The sequence below is a fragment of the Salmo salar genome, chromosome 09 (assembly GCF_965601325.2).
Source record: "Salmo salar chromosome 09, fSalSal1, whole genome shotgun sequence".
In the NCBI taxonomy this organism is placed as follows: Eukaryota; Metazoa; Chordata; class Actinopteri; order Salmoniformes; family Salmonidae; genus Salmo; species Salmo salar.
In genome coordinates, this window is record NC_138299.1 from 133,558,555 (window position 1) to 133,572,296 (window position 13,742).

The following is a 13,742-nucleotide window of genomic DNA, read 5'->3' on the forward strand; positions in this document are numbered from 1 at the left end:
CTGTTCTCATGTGGGCCCTGCATGTGGCACACACACTCATGCAGGCAAACACACACACATACACACACACATGCACACACACACACACATGCACACATACATGTACAACACAATGCTATTGTCAGAGCAATGAGGAACATTATCGTCCACAGTCATTAGGGACTTGTTTGTCCACGTCCAGAAGTTTCACCTTTGTGATTGTCCACACAGTAAATCAGTGTCTGTGTGTGTGTATAATGTAATTATGTACAGTACCAGTCAAAGTTTGGACACACCTACTTATTCAAGGGTTTGTCTTTATTTTTACTATTTTCTACAATGTAGAATAAAAGTGTAGACATCAAAACTATGAAATAACACATATGGAATCATGTAGTAACCAAAAAGTGTTTAACAAATCAAAATATATTTTAGATTTTAAATTCTTCTAAGTAGCCACCCTTTGCCTTGATGACAGCTTTGCACACTCTTGGCATTCTCTCAACCGGCTTCACCTGGAATGCTTTTCCAACAGTCTTGAAGGACTTCCCACATATGCTGAGCACTTGTTGGCTGCTTTTCCTTCACTCTGCAGTCCAACTCATCCCAAACCACCTCAATTGGGTTGAGGTTGGGTGATTGTGGAGGCCAGGTCATCTGTTGCAGCACTCCATCACTCTCCTTCTTGGTCAAATAGCCCTTACACAGCCTGGAGGTATGTTGGGTCATTTTCCTGTTGAAAAACAAATGATAGTCCCACTAAGCATAAACCAGATGGGATGGCGTATCGCTGCAAAATGGTGTGGTAGCCATGCTGGTTAAGTGTGCCTTGAATTCTAAATAAATCACTGACAGTGTCACCAGCAAATCACCCCCACACTATCACACCTCCTCCTCCATGCTTCATGGTTCCCACCATGAAGCATGGTTCCCACTATGACAATAGTATTGTTTTGTAACTTGTTTTCATTTGTGTAACATTTGTTTAAAATGTAACATTTTCTGTATCTCTCCATCACCCCTGCTCTTTCTGTCACTGTCTGCCTCTCTCTGCCTCTCTTTTACTCTCTCTCTGTCTCTCTATCTCTCTGTCTCTCTGTCTCAGTCCCATATGTAGGTTGTTGCCATGTCACTACTTCAGTACATGTTGTTCTGTCCTGGGCTGGCCGGCCCACAGCACATAAACAGGAATCACACATGATACCCCTACCACACAGGCTTGACTGCAGAAGAGCACAGATCACATTTCACATACAGTACAGTGTCCATGTGTGTGTGTGTGTGTTTGTGTGTGTGTGTGTGTGTGTGTGTGTGTGTGTGTGTGTGTGTGTGTGTGTGTGTGTGTGTGTGTGTGTGTGTGTGTGTGTGTGCCTGCTTGCCTGCTTGCCTGCCTGCCTGTCTGTCTGTGTTTCTGTCTGTCTGTGTATATTGGCGAGGTACAGAAGCAGTAAAAAGCGTGTCTGTGAAAGTGTTTTATTTTTTAAATTTACATTTGTTGACTTTTTGTAAAGTGTATTGCACTTTAAATAAAATGTGACTTGACTTGTGAGAGCAACACCCTGTGTTTGGTATTAAGAACCAAGTGTGAATATAAGCAACAGTGGCTGAGACATAAACACTTGCTATCCATTTGGCTCCCCCCGCTCTCTCTCTCTCTCTCTCTCTCTCTCTCTCTCTCTCCTCTCTCTCTCTCTCTCTCTCTCTCTCTCTCTCTCTCTCTCTCTCTCTCTTTCTTTCTCTCTCTCTTTCTCTCCTTTCTACTTCCCTCTCTCGCTTTCTCTCCCTTTATCTTTATCTCTCTATTTCTCTCTTACGCAGGATTAAGTTGTCAGGTTCCATTGAACTCGCTGTACCCTCGACCACACAAAACCTTCTAAAGGTACTTTACAGTTATTTATAACTAAGTGTTGTGTAACCCTCTGCTTTCAATGTACCTAACCACCCATAGATAGTACCTGAGTGGACACAGGTACTATCTATGGGAGGACTCTCATATACTGTCTGATAATGGAGGTATACTGTAATATACCTTTTTGTTTTGTAGAACAGAGTAACTTCCCAAAAAAACTGCTCCTTGGACACAGCAGAAGTGGTGTGTGTGTGTGTGCATTTGCAGGTGAATCCTTTGGTAAATGTACTATGATTTAGGGCTTTATTCAGTCTGTATAGGGGAAACTCTGTGTTACAGCGTTATTGACATTTAAAGGAAATGTTCCTACATTAGTGGAGATTGCATTCACGGTAAACGCTGCAGATGTAGGCTCAGTAGGAATTTCCCTTTACATTTTTAAGGGCTCGATTCAATCTGATCCGCATTAGCCGACAGAAAAACGGCTTGTTTACAAGTTTTCAATTATTATTATTTCTCAATAGCCTGCACTTTCTCATTCTGATCTTCTAATGTGTGTGGGACGCCACCAAAACATCACCTATGCGGGTGTCGGCTATCACCAGTTAATCCAGGCCTAAATTGTAGATTCAAATAAAGTATTTAATATGTATGTCCTGGTAAGCTGGAGGTACACCTAAGGACTGTGTGTCCTGGAGAGTTAGCCTGTGTGTGTGTGTGTGTTTGTGTGTGTGTGTGTGTGTGTGTGTGTGTGTGTGTGTGTGTGTGTGTGTGTGTCTGGCTGTCATGTCCCTTTAACGAGATTGTCTGGTCGCTGCTGTGCGTCGGTCTGGCCCTGGTCAGACTTTCCTTTCCGAGGAATTACGCAACAAGCATTCTGTGGACCCGAGGGGGAAATCGTCTAGGTGACGGCAAGGCCTCCTCTAACGTCACAGCCCAGGATTAACCACGGCAACCAGTCAGTAGATTAAAGATACACAATACCTCTGTCTCCTTTTGTTACCCCTCCTACTGCTCTTTCCCATTCTCTCTCTCTCTTTTACTCTCACTTCCTTGCTCACCCTATTTCTCTCCCTACAGCCCACCTATAGAGAAGTCTGGGGGATGTCTATATGTGGAGTCTTACACTGCAGGGCTGGGGCCCAGGGCCTGGGTGCAATGTGTAACATGCATCATGGCCTGGATTGCCTGGCTGCCTGCTGGCCGGGGCCTCATTGAAATGGGAGGCTTGTCAGGGGCTGGGGCACAGTGGTGGGTGGGTGTGCATACTATATAGGTTCTCTCTCTCTCTTTCTTTCTTGGTCTTTCTCTCTTTCCCTAGGTCCTGGTCTTGTCTCTGTATCACATTCACTCTTTCTTTCATTCTTTTTCTATTGGTTTCTGCTATGTCACCATGGGCACATTCTACATGTGCTGTACCCTCTCTCTCTCTCTCTCTCTCTCTCTCTCTCTCTCTCTCTCTCTCTCTCTCTCTCTCGCTCTCGCTCTGGCTCTGGCTGGCATCAGTCTCCTTACCATGTGGGTTGGTTTTTCCAGGGCCACCTGATGAAGTCAGCATTAGAGAAGGAGGGAGGAAGGGAGGGAGGGAGCAACAGTAGCCAGGGTGTCCAAACATGGAAACTGAGACATACAGTACGGGAGAGGGGGGGCCACACTTTTCCACTTCCCTCTAAATCACACATTAACACATACAGTACCAGTCAAAAGTTTGGACACACCTACTCATTCAAGGGGTTTTCTTTATTTTACTATTGTCTACATTGTAAAATAATAGTGAAGACATCAAAACTATGAAATAACTCATATGGAATCATTTAGTAACCAAAAAAGTGTTAAACAAATCAACATACAATATATTTTATATTTGAGATTGTTCAACGTAGCCACTCTTTGCCTTGACGACAGCTTTGCACACTCTTGGTATTCTCTCAACCAGCATCATGAGGTAGTCACATGGAATGCATTTCAATTAACAGGTGTGCCTTGTTAAAAGTTCATTTGTGGAATTTCTTGCCTTCTTAATATGTTTGAGCCAATCAGTTGTGTTGTGACAAGGTAGGGGGTGGTATACAGAAGGTAGCCCTATTTGGTAAAAGACCAAGTCCATACTATGGCAAGAACAGCTCAAATAAGCGAAGAGAAACGACACTCCATCATTACTTTAAGACATGAAGGTCAGTCAATCTGGAAAATGTCAAGAACTTTGAAAGTTTCTTTAAGTGCAGTCGCAAAAACCATTAAGTGCTTTGATGAAAATGAGGACTGCCACAGGAAAGGAAGACCTAGAGTTATCTCTGCTGCAGATAAGTTCATTAGAGTTACCAGCCTCAGAAATTGCAGCCCAAATAAATGCTTCACAGAGTTCAAGTAACAGATACATCTCAACATAAACTGTTCAGAGGAGAATGCATGAATCAGGCCTTCATGGTCAAATTGCTGCAAAGAAACCACTACTAAAGGACACCAATAAGAAGAAGAGACTTGCTTGGGCCAAGAAACACGAGCAATGGACATTAGACCGGTGGAAATCTGTCCTTCGGTCTGATGAGTCCAAATCTGAGATTTTCGGTTCCAACCGCTGTGTCTTTGTGAGACAAAGTGTAGGTGAACGGATGATCTCCGCATGTGTGGTTCCCACCATGAAGCATGGAGGAGGAGGTGTGATGGTGTGGGGGTCCTTTGCTGGTGACGCTGTCAGTGTTCTATTTAGAATTCAAGGCACACTTAACCATCATGGCTACCACAGCATTCTGCAGTGATACGCCATCCCATCTGGTTTGCGCTTAGTGGGACTATCATTTGCTTTTCAACAGGACAATGGCACAACACACCTCCAGGCTGTGTAAGGGCTATTTGACCAAGAAGGAGAGTGATGGAAAGCTACATCAGATGACCTAGACTCCACAATCACCCAACCTCAACCCAAGTGAGATGGTTTGGAATGAGTTGGACCGCAGAGTGAAGGAAAAGCAGCCAACAAGTGCTCAGCATATGTGGGAACTCCTTCAAGACTGTGAAGCTTGTTCAGAGAATGCCAAGAGTGTACAAAGCTGTCTTCAAGGTAAATGGTGGCTACTTTGAAGAATCTCAAATATATTTTATTTTGTTTAACACTTTTTTGGTAGGTGTGAACAAGCTTTTAACTGGTATTGTACATATTGATTTTTGCGCAATTTCTCTGTTATACGGTGGGCAAAGGCCGGCCCCCTAACAAGGCGATAAGCTGAGCTGAGGTCACGCAAACTCAAATTCAAAGTCAAACGCAGCATCAGCAAAGAGACCTGCTCAAACTCTGTCATCAGTTAGACAGCCAAGATCATGGATCATAAACAATTAAAAAGAGACTATAAACGTAGAAAGAGCCCATTCTACATTGTCACCTCACTCAAAACGTCCTATTTTTGATCCAGCTAAAACCATAATTTGATCAAACAGTGAAGTGCATTATCCTCATGATTCCTGTAATGAAAGTGTTTGACCTGCCACTGTGCCTGTTTCGCTGTGATGACCGAGTCACTCTCCTCTCCCCACATGCGCTAGAGAGAAAAATGCATTCTGATCGTATAACATTTCAAAATGCAATTGCGGGAAAAACACAGCTTTGGAAGCTTTGTCCTCTTGTCCCTGTCAAGTAGAGAATGGTCTCAGCTTTCTGTAGGCTTTTTATTTCTCAACTCTCAATATTCAGCTTAATAGCAACTATTCTACAACCTTGATATTATATGGCTTTGAGATATTGATTGGCTCACACACAAAATGCGGACAGGCCATTGCGAGGGCACAGGGCTTTTTAAAGACATTTACTGTTGGATGAATACATGGCTACTAGCAGTGGTTAGCTTATTACACTGAACAAAAATATAAATGCAACATGTTTTATGAGCGAATTTTTTTTCTCCCAGAAATGTTCTATACGCACAAAAAGCTTATTTCTCTCAAATGTTGGTTACATCCCTTTTAGTGAGCATTTCTCCTTTGCCAAGATAATCCATCCACCTGACAGGTGTGGCATATCAAGAAGCTGATTAATCAGCATGATCATTATACAGGTGCACCTTGTGCTTGGGACAATAAAAGGCCACTCTAAAATGTGCAGTTTTGTCACACAACACAATGGAGTATTTATGTCTGTAATAAAGCCCTTTTGAGGGGAAAACTCATTCTGATTGGCTGGGTTTGGCTACCCAGTGGGTGGCCTTGGCTGCCAAGTGGGTGGGCCTATGCCCTCCAAGGCTTCACCCCTGCCCAGTCATGTGTAATCCATAGATTAGGGCCTAATGGATTTATTTCAATTGACTGATTTCCTTATGAACTGTAACTCAGTAATCTTTGAAATTGCTGCATGTTGCGCTTATACTTTTGTTCAGTATATGATGAGAGTTAGCTATCTACAGTAGTTCATGTGTATTGAGTTTTCACTTCCTCAGGTGTTAAACCCTAAATGATTTACTGTACAATATTAGTTAGTGCACATAAAGATATATGTAATTCATCTCTATTGAAAAACAAATATCTCGAAATTGTGGAGTCCTATTTCTACAGTAAAATTGCTAACCCAAAATGTATGTCAGTCACTGGATTAGGTTGCATATCAAAATATCTTGAGTCACGCTTTCCTGCTTGGGACATGTTAGATGAAAAAATGTATTTCTTGAATACCTCAGTAATCTATTTATTACACTCCTTAATAAAGCACTACTCACGCAGTGATGTGGGATGAATTGTTGTCCTAGTCCGGCCCTGAGGTACAGCACAGGCTTCCAGTTATATCTGGATAAAGAGATAAGAAAAAACACGAAAAGATCATAAAATGTATTGTTAGTATTATCTCTTCTCTATTTGAGTCAGATGAACAGAGTAATTCTAATTATTTGGGATGTATCCCACCTTCCCCATCTCCTGCTTAAAGAGGGTTGGCTACAGAAATGTGCTTTTTGGTGTTAATTTCAGGTTGGGGTTAGGCATAAGGTTAGCAGTGTGGTTAAGGTTAGGGTTAGGTTTAAAATCAAATAAGAACAGAAATTGTAGAAATAGGCAGGGTTTAGTTTAGCCGTAATTATGACTTTGTGGCTGTGTTAAGTAGTGATGACCCTTAACCTGTTGAGGACAGACTTTCCGCTAGCGGAACCCCGTTCCGCCTGCGGAAGCCCTAGCCAACAGCCAATGGCATCGCACGGCGCAAAATACAAAACCAACTAAAATACCACAATTTAATTTTCTCAAACAATCAACTATTTTACACCATTTTAAAGATAAGACTCTCGTTAATCTAACCACATTGTCCGATTTCAAAAAGGCTTTACAGCGAAAGCAAAACATTAGATTATGTTAGGAGAGTACATAGACACAAATAATCACACAGCCATTTTCCAAGCAAGCATATATGTCACATAAACCCAAACCACAGCTAAATGCAGCACTAACCTTTGATGATCTTCATCAGATGACACTCCTAGGACATTATGTTATACAATACATGCATGTTTTGTTCAATCAAGTTCATCGTTATATCAAATACCAGCTTTTTACATTAGCATGTGATGTTCAGAACTAGCATACCCACCGAAAACTTCCGGTGAATTTACTAAATTACTCATGATAAACGTTGACAAAATACACATAACAATTATTTTAAGAATTATAGATACAGAACTCCTTTATGCAATCGCTATGTCCGATTTTAAAATAGCTTTTCGGCGAAAGCACATTTTGGAATATTCTGAGTACATAGCTCGGCCATCACAGGCTAGCTAATTTGACACCCACCGAGTTTGGGGCTCACTAAACTCAGAATTACTATTAGAAAAATTGGATTACCTTTGCTGTTCTTCGTCAGAATGCACTCCCAGGACTTCTATTTCAACAACAAATGTTGTTTTGGTTCCAAATAATCCATAGTTATATCCAAATACCTCTGTTTTGTTTGTGCATTCAGGTCACTATCCGAAGGGTAACGCGCGAGCGCATTTCGTGACAAAAAAATTGAAAATATTCCATTACCGTACTTAGAAGCATTTCAAACGCTGTTTAAAATCAATTTTTATGCTATTTTTCTCGTAAAATAGCGATAATATTCCAACCGGGCAACGTTGTATTCATTCAAAGGCTGAAAGAAAAATATGGAGTAGTCTCGTGAATGCGCATCTCAGTCTCACTGTCCCCAGGCTGACCACTTATAAACTCTGCTGCTGTACTTTGCCCAGAGACAGCAGACACCCCATTCCACTTTCTGGCGGCTTTAGAGAGCCAATGGAAGCCTTAGAAAGTGTCACGTTACAGCACAGATGCTGTAATGTCGATAGAGATGCAACAGAAGGACAACAAATTGTCAGACAGGGCACTTCCTGTATGGAATCTTCTCAGGTTTTGGCCTGCCATATGAGTTCTGTTATACTCACAGACACCATTCAAACAGTTTTAGAAACTTTAGAGTGTTTTCTATCCAAATCTACTAATTTTATGCATATTCTAGTTTCTGGGCAGGAGTAGTAACCAGATTAAATCGGGTACGTTTTTTTTATCCGGCCGTGAAAATACTGCCCCCTATCCCAAAGAAGTTAAATAGAGAAACCCATAAGCTTTCCCAGACACAGTCCTTAAGTGGCCTGCCTTCTGTGAGGGGCCACAGGCCGCTGCTGGTCCCCCTTGGTAAAGGTCAGGGTGCATTGTGGTAACGTGCTAGGTCAGGCTGGGGTTAGGTCAGGCTGGGGTTAGGTCAGGTTGGGGTTAGGTTGCACACCGGCAGCGTTCCTGTCTCTATCCCGTCAGCCGGTGGGTAATCCTAACCCTAAGCAGCTTTCACAGATGATTTCACCAGGCCAAGGGAAATTTAGGAAAGGTTTGTAACCTCTTCAGAGCAAAGCCAGGCTTGGCTTCTGGATGCCAGTGGAACCTCTTCCTCCTTTTCTTTCCTTTCTGTGGGTGCTTGAGAAGACCAATGATGACTCATTGTGCAGTTCCCCTCCTCTTCTTCCTCCTTCCTTCCCAATGGGTTTCAGTATGGATGGATGGAGGCATTGAGGAGAAGTGGTGTGTGTGAGTGTGTACACACATTAGTTCCCTTCCCGTCCATTACCTCTTATTAACTAATAGGGTCCACAGACTAACAGTGACAGTGACATTCATTCTAGGAACAGGAGCGGGAAAGATTAGGTCGTCCTGTGTTATGAGTATCCATTGAGGTCTCAACATAATCATGTAATCATACTCATTTCCCAGAGAAAAAAAAAGCTTTGCTTTCCTCCCAATTGCATTGGGATTGAGCGACTTTGGCTATGTGCACACACACACACTCATGCAAGCACGCATGCAGACACACACACACACACACACACACACACACACACACACACACACACACACACACACACACACACACTATACCTCTAGCCTTGGCTAAGAATGCCTGAGATTGCTGTGACCTTCCGGTATGGTCAGTTTTAGAGTCTGCTGACCTGTCACCTATAAGATAATCTTCCAGTGACCTGGGGCCACCCTAGCTAGGTGTGTGTGTGTGTGTGTGTGTGTGTGTGTGTGTGTGTGTGTGTGTGTGTGTGTGTGTGTGTGTGTGTGTGTGTGTGTGTGTGTGTGTGTGTGTGTGTGTGTGTGTGTGTGTGTGTGTGTGTGTGTGTGTGTGTGTGTGTGTGTGTGTGTGTGTGAGACACCCTGCTAATGGAACTACAGTATGTCAACATGTCCCAGTGAGTTAGCTGGTGTGTTGCATATTCCAAAGGGCATGCACTGCCATTCAAATAGGTCAGAACTTCCAGAAGTAGCATTATGTCTGGGAAACTACCGGGCAGTTACTTATTACCTTTTCCAGTCTAGTACTGTAAGCAGGGTTCAAATACATGTGTATTTGATCATTTGTTATTTAAATACTTATTTTATGTGTATTTTTGTGTTTTTAAATAATGTGGCCCAAATCAACTACTTCTTTTGGAAGTATTTGAACGTATTTTCAAATATTTTCCTATAATTATCCTACTATTTGAAAGTATGTGCGTTTGGTAGGATACTCTAAGCATATTTGTTATAGCGAAGAGATATATCTACTCACAGTTCAAATAATACAAACACAAAGAACAATGTTTTCTCTCTGTGCAATTCCATTTATTATCAAAATGAACACAGTCCAAGTGACATACAGTGGAATCATGTAGCATACCTTATTATACATAGAATTTTATAGCATATCAAAACACATACCGTACACTTGCAGATCTCAAGCGTCCATAGTTAAAGTGCATGGTTAAGTGTTGGTGTGCTTTGTGACTATAGCTATGGTCAGGCTGGGAAGGATGACATGAGGGTGTGGGGTAACCTCTGTCCTGTCACGTCTCTCTCCCTCCATCTGTCTGACTACCCCTGTCTCTCTCTCTGTCTCGCTCTCTCTTGCTCTCCCTGTCTCTGTGTACCCCTCCTTATTTCTCTCTCTCTTTATCCAGTTGGCAGATGAAGTGACTCTAGGGCGGGTAAGGGTGCCCAAGGACAGGGGCACGCCTGAGAGGGCGTAGGTGGGGTACAGCTCAGAGAGGATACACCACACACACACACACACACACACACACACACACACACACACACACACACACACACACACACACACACACACACAGTCCCTGAAAGACACACCTGCCACATGTATCCTTGTCAGGTGGAGCAGACCACAGCAGAGCAGCCAGGATTATGTGTATGTCTTTAAGTCGAGCCAGTGAGCCTCGGCGCGGAGCCCCCCCCGCAATCTCTTAATGCTTAATGCACTCGCAGGCCGATTGCCTCAGAGCGGATCAGGTTGGAGACCTTGGCCTGCGACCTGACACACTCAAACACACAACGGGAGACACAAACAGAGACGCACACACACACACACACACACACAGACATACTACTCTCTAGGTCACAGCCTTGCCCTGACAGCAGTGTTTCTGTTCCATGCTCAGAGGGGACTGGCAGTGTTTGCCAGAGAGGATCAACTTGTGAGAGTGGGATAATCCTGTGTGTGTGTGTGTGTGTGTGTGTGTGTGTGTGTGTGTGTGTGTGTGTGTGTGTGTGTGTGTGTGTGTGTGTGTGTGTGTGTGTGTGTGTGTGTGTGTGTGTGTGTGTGTGTGTCGCTCTGTCTTTGTGTGTTTGTATGTATGTGTGTGTGTTTGTTTCTACCTCAATGTGTGTGTGTGTGTGTTTTAAGATGCTAGACAGAAGAGGAAGGAAGAGGAGAGTGACAAGACAACAAGATAAGGAGACACTAACAAAGAGATAACAGTACAAAACAAAAAGCTAGCCTACCAACAGCCCAAAAACAGAGACGGATAAGTTGGACAACAGAGAGAAAATGCATGGAAAGAAGGGGGAAAAGATAGGAAGGGCTGCTCGTTTTCCAGCTCTTGGCTCCACATGTTCCAAGACAGTAGCGGCCGGGGCATCTGGAACATTCTCTACATTTGTTCTCATCTGGAGGGGAATATTTTGAGAGGGCCACACTCTCATATCCTGTTCTCGCCGACGCCGACACCGCCCTTGAAGTCAGATTTATGGCGTGCTGAGGGTCAGGCGCTGGGATGTAGTGTGTGTGTGGGTGTGGACGTGTTTAACAGAAGTCCCCACAAGAATTGTAAATGAACAAAAATGTGACCAACTGTGGATATTTTGTTAGTCCCCACAAGTTCAAATGCTATTTCTAGGGGGTTTAGGATTAAGGTTAGAATTAGTGTTAGGATTAGAATTACGTTAAGGGTTACGGTTAGGAGCTAAGGTTCGTTTTAGGGTTAGAGCAGGGGCGGAAATCCCGGGGGGGACTGGGGGGACACGACCCCCCCCATCCTGGGAAAAATATGATTTGTCCCCCCCAATATATCACTGAAACATAACTATGTAATTTAAATAATATTAATAATACGCAATGAAAGCAATTGTGCTGGTTATAGACACTTAATAGCGCGTTTTTAAGTTTCAAAAGATTGCAACCCCCCCACCCTTTGCCTCACAATGGTTTGATCCACTGCCAGTTCCTTAGCTTGCTAGGTAACAGAGAGGTCATATCTACTGTCTGAAAGGCACTCAATGAACGTAACTGACGTGAGGTTAATCCAGTCAATCGCGCACACACACTAGCTGAATATGCAGAGCTAGCGCGCAAATATTAACTATTAAGCTAGCTAGTACCTATTCCATTTATGTGGCGTCATCAAAGATGGAATCAGCATGCAGATGATGTAAGTTAGTGCTTCAAAGTCCCTGTGATAAGGTTAGCGATAAACTGAAATCCAAACTGAACAGAACTACACTCTCTTCTACCATTGTCTTAAATATATTTAATGGTCTCATTGCAAAAGCTAAATTGTCGCAAGTGAACTTTTATTTATTTATTTTATTTCACCTTTATTTAACCCGGGTAGCAAAGATTATAGCAAACACCACTGAAACTGAATTGGTGCTCGCTAGCTTTGCAAATTCAGCTATTGTTGGAAGCCAGCCAATATGAAACAAACTATTAAAATTACAAAAGGTTGCAGCATATGTTGTGTAAATGGTGAACTCATACAGCTGTCAACTCTTGTCATTTTAATCCGTTTCACATTTGCTAGCTACCTTTTAGATCGAAGCCCAAATAGAATGATTGAAGATGATAGAAGCCCATCTCCTACTGTAAATAACCTACACACTGTGTGTGTGTGTAGCCAGCCAGCCAGGTAGAAAAATGGCAGAAAAACAAAAGACGGACATCAGAGTATTTTTCAATACACCAAAACGCATAGTAAGAACCCTAGTAGCCTAATATCTCAAAGACTAGTTGATAAAATGTTCATAAGAAATAAATGAAATTCTAATGGAAATGTTTCACAATGATGTCATTAGGCAGAGCAGGCAACAGATGGCACACAGACAGCAGAGTTGGGGACAGATATGCAGGGACAGACTCGCAGAGACAGGGAGTCTCAGGTAAGTTTGTTGAGTCTTTGTTTGGCAACATTATGAAAGGTTCTCCATTTTTTTGACTTGTAAAATAGGAACATAATTGGAAAATGCCATGGATACCCCCACTCTCAACTTAAACTGGTGACTGAACTAAGATTTGTTAAAGGCAATGGTATTGCTGTTGTGATTAGTTGTGTAGTTTTGGGTACCGGTAGTTAGGAGTACGGCAAACACCTTATTTCTTTGGTTCCTCAATATACATTTACCATATTACAATGTAGGCTATGTGTTACAGCACTACTTTTGGTGTCCCCCTCAGGAATTGCTCTTGAGAAAATGTCATGTAATTGTCCCCTCCAAAGTTGATATCAGATTTTCGCCCCTGGGTTAGAGTTAAATTTCGGTTTTTGGGTTAGGGTTAGGGTTACGTTTAGGGTTAGGGTTAGGGGTTAGGGAAAATAGAATTTTGAATGGGACTGAATTGTGTATCCCCACAAGGTTAGCTGTACAAGATTGTGTGTCCATGTGGGTGTGTGTGACACAGGGAGAGAGAAAGAGGTCAAAGAGAGAGAGAGCGAGAGACAGAGACAGAGAAAGAGAGGACAGAGAAAAAGAGAACAGAGGGAGAGAGAAAGGAAACAGAGAGAGGACCTGAGCAGTCATGATTTGAGAGGTCCCTGGGTCCTCACTCATCACTCATTGGCAGCGCCTCCAGACTCATTAAGTAACAGAAACACATGTCAGAACACTGGGTCCTGCTCCAGAGAACACACACACACACACACAACAGTCTGGAACAAAGCCACACATCTCCTTTTACTAGCATGTCAGGAGGCTGTTTTTTTCATGCTGTTTGTTGTCTGTCCTTCCCTTGTTCTCCCTCCCTCCTTCTTTTCCTTACATCCATCATTCTATCCTCCTAACATTCCCTCCATCTATCCTCCTAACCTTCCCTCCATCTATCCTCCTAACCTTCCTTGCATCTATCGTCCTAACCTTC

At 42.9% G+C, this 13,742-nt stretch overlaps 1 long non-coding RNA gene across 1 annotated transcript; it reads right to left on the reverse strand.

Moving 5' to 3' along the window:
- Positions 1 to 278: 278 nt before the first annotated feature.
- LOC145858084 (uncharacterized) lies at positions 279 to 8,103 on the reverse strand. Its single transcript, XR_014378893.1, has 2 exons — positions 6,532 to 8,103; positions 279 to 712 (listed from the first exon to the last, which is right to left on the reverse strand). It is a non-coding gene; the product is annotated as an uncharacterized LOC145858084 (long non-coding RNA).
- Between the last annotated feature and the right edge of the window lie 5,639 nt (positions 8,104 to 13,742).